Here is a 3,333-nt window from a genome sequence, read left to right as displayed (position 1 = left end):
GGCTCACTTCAGCTCAGAGCGACACGCTTAGTTATTACCTACTTTCTGAAAGATTCGAGACAGAAAGGTCATAGAAACAGTGGCATCCAGTGCTAAATACCTCAAAACGTTTGCAAAAGTGAGAAGGCCAAATCCATTCCTTCTGTCCTGTGGATCCCTTGAGGAGTCATCAGTGGCCCATGAAAACCTTCCCTAGCCACAAGGCATAAATATATAAAAACACACATTGGTAGGTTACTAAATCTGACAGTGCTCTATCAGACACAGCTCTGCTCAGTGACTTTATTACTGCGCCTCTGCAACAAAACAGTGCTGGTGGGTGACGAGTGACGTCAGGAACGCCAGAAGGAGGAAGTCAGAAAGCCCTTGGGGACAGGAACCTCCTTGCGCTGCAAACATTCCTCCAAGAACCTCTTGAGGCGTCTGAAAGATCCCATCTGTCCCGGGCTTGTAATGGCTTCAATCCTGGGGCAGTAGTCCTCTTTGATGAGAAGCATCATCTTCCAGAACTGGGCCAGATACTGCTTCATGAGGGCATTCCCACACACCTCTAAGACGTCCAAGAGGAGGGTGGCCGTCACGTCCGGCAGGGGCTCCGTGTTTAGTATCTGTGCCAACCAGCGCCAGCCATGGTTTAAGCCATGAGGGTGAACCTCTTGTCGAGTTCCATACAGCCACCGGAGCTGGATGATGGCAGCATAGAGACGCATCATCCCGGACATGCGTTTCAGAAAGCGGTCCAGCTGCTCCATCTTGGAATCCTTCACTTGTTAGCCAAGCATTCTTTGGTAGTCTTCCAAAGCCATTCCCTCCCTGAAAGCCGGGTAGAGAGGGACAGAGTACGGACAATTCTTGTGCAGATGAGCCAAGATGAGGTCCCCCACCCTCGGGTGCAGCTCCCAGATCCCGGATGCTATGGCGGTGATGGGGAACGCAGCTTCATGGTGAGAGGCCACCTCCTCCTCTCCTTGTTTCACAAATTTCTCTGCCAGTTTGTACTGGACAAAGTCCAGGCCCTGTGGATTCAGTGTGACGGACACAGAGCGCCCACCAGATCGAACGGGTTTCCCAGAGAGCAGGTTGTGGATCTTGTCGAAGATCTCCTTCAGCTGGGAGCCTGCGCTGGTGGAGATCTGGCTCACTGGGATAGTGGCTGCCTTCTGGAGGTCCATCTTTATCTTTTTGACCTGGCTGTCCTTGCTTCTGGCCAGTCCCTCAAAGGCCAGCACACACTGACGGGAGGCCTCCTGCAGCTGCTGGTGCCACTGCATTGTACTGTCTTGGACCTTCACCTGGAGGCCTTCACTCCGTGTCCCTCCCGGGCCCTGGCTGGGAGCGGGGCACTCGTTGTGGACCTCTGGCCTCTGCTGCACCTGTGCCTCTTGCCGCTTCACCCGGGGCTCCTCTTCATCCTGCCTCCTCCTCTTGTCTTCACACGCCCTGGCGTCCCTCAGGAGGTCCCGCATTTCTTGCAGCGCGCTCTCGGCCAGGGCTTGGTCCTCTGCCGTGGGAAAGCCGTTCTCCGAGGTGGTCCGAATGATCCCCGAGATGAGGCCGCACAGCTGGTTGCCTCGGCTCCGCAAGGCCAGCGGGTCCACCTTCGGGTCTCTGCTGGCCCACGGAGTCCAGCTGCTGGTTGAGGTGCAGCAGCTCCTCCTGCGCGGCACAGAGGCTCCGCAGGTGAAGCTGGCCTTCCTCCCTCCGCAGCCGCTCCTGCTCCACCCGCTTCAGGCGCTGCTGCTCTGCCTCCCGCAGCTTCAGGTTGAGAATCTCCGCTCTGTGGCGATGCTCCGCTTTCAGCTTTTCTTGCTGCGCCAGGGCTTCTCTGGAGCTCTTCTCCATCATTTCCCTCAAGTCCTGGAATTCTTTGCGATGCTCCCGTTCCTTGCGTTCATCAAAACGCTTCAGCTGTTCAGATGCCATCTGAGAGAGCGCTCGCACCTTCCTCCCCTGCTCCTCCTGCCACAACCTCAGGCCCTCTGTTCCTTGCATTCTGTGCACTAACTCATACATTCGGATGCAGCCTTCCACCTCGATGCCCCTGGAGGACCGAAGTAACATGGGTTCCGTGTGCTGGGACTCACGTGTGCCCTTGGTCCTACCTGGTGTTGCTGGTGTTCTTGGGGATGCTGGTGAGAAGGCAAGGCTTCTTATGGGAGACTTGGGAACAAATGAAGGTTGGTCCAGGCCTGAAGTGGAGCTAGAGGATGTCGAAGTCTCTGAGGCAGACAGGTTCTCTTGTGCGTGGGGTAGGACATGATCTACCACCCATCCGGCGTAACAGGATAGTTGGGGAGTGGACGCACGTTCTTCTAAAACATCCTCGCCCCGCAGGAGCCGGTCGCGGCGGTAGCAGAGGCGACCTTTGTCGGAGCTGCGCAGCGCCTGCAGGGTCTCCCGGAGGCGGCGGCGGCGGTGGCAGCTCTCGGACGCATGGCCAGTGCTGCAGCTGCTCTTCCCAGGTGCCACGGGCAGAGAAAACAAACCCCTTGACTCAGTCTCCCCGGAAGCGGAAGCAAGCGCTCCTTCACTCTAAAGTTGCTTCCTAATTGCTCTAGCCAAGTTCTGGCCAGGATCTCCAGCCAAGTTCTGTCTCAGATCTCCAGCCAAGTTTTGGTTTGGATCTCCAGCCAAGTTCTGGTTAGGTTCCCCAGCCAGGTTCTGTGTCTCCTTGCCTTGGGACGTCTGTATTTATACCAGGTGATTTGAATCCTGTCGGCTTCTATTCCAAAGGTTAGAGCTGGTTGGGCTCTGGCAAGCGGGGGTGGAGCCACGGACAGGCTCTTCCACCGGGAATCCACCAATCACACTGCTGCAATGGGCGGGCCGCTCTAGCGTGGCTTCTGATTGGCTCAGCCCTCCCGCCTCCGTGTATATAAGTCTCCCTCCCTGCAGCCCAGCGACTTGTTGGTCAGACAGCCAGCGACTCCACAGTGGGAGGGGTGAAAGCAACTTTTTTTACATACGATATCTGTGGACTGTGGTGGCCCTTACAGGTAGAGGCATGGAGGAGTGCGCTTGCCTCTGTGGCTTGGGCTCTTCGAGGGGATGTCGGCGTACTCAGGAGTACCAGGGCCCAGCTGAGACATCAGCGCCAACACCCTTTGGTGGCCACTGTGCATGCGCATGATGGCCGGCCTGGGATGCTTTGTTGGTGCTTCAGGCTGAGCCCATTGGGGCGAACGTGACCTCATTGCCGATTCGAAGCGCTGGGAGCGCAATAGCTGTTGCTGGTGCGGGACCCACTGGAGAGCTGCTGCCCACAACCTTCCCAAGGACCCAGCCCAGCCTCCATGCTCCTCCTGGCAGCGTCCTCTGGCGCACGCAGGACTG

At 57.3% G+C, this 3,333-nt stretch overlaps 1 pseudogene; it reads right to left on the bottom strand.

Annotated features, from left to right (window-relative positions):
• Positions 1-332: 332 nt before the first annotated feature.
• On the bottom strand, positions 333-3,128 carry LOC139011541 (mRNA export factor GLE1 pseudogene; annotated as a pseudogene).
• Positions 3,129-3,333: the final 205 nt, after the last annotated feature.

This window comes from Myotis yumanensis, unplaced genomic scaffold, assembly GCF_028538775.1.
Source record: "Myotis yumanensis isolate MYYU_CA2020_CCGP unplaced genomic scaffold, mMyoYum1.0.hap1 SCAF_5, whole genome shotgun sequence".
NCBI classification, from domain to species: Eukaryota; Metazoa; Chordata; class Mammalia; order Chiroptera; family Vespertilionidae; genus Myotis; species Myotis yumanensis.
Note: the sequence above shows the minus strand (reverse complement) of the source record. Positions and strands in the feature narration are given on the sequence as shown.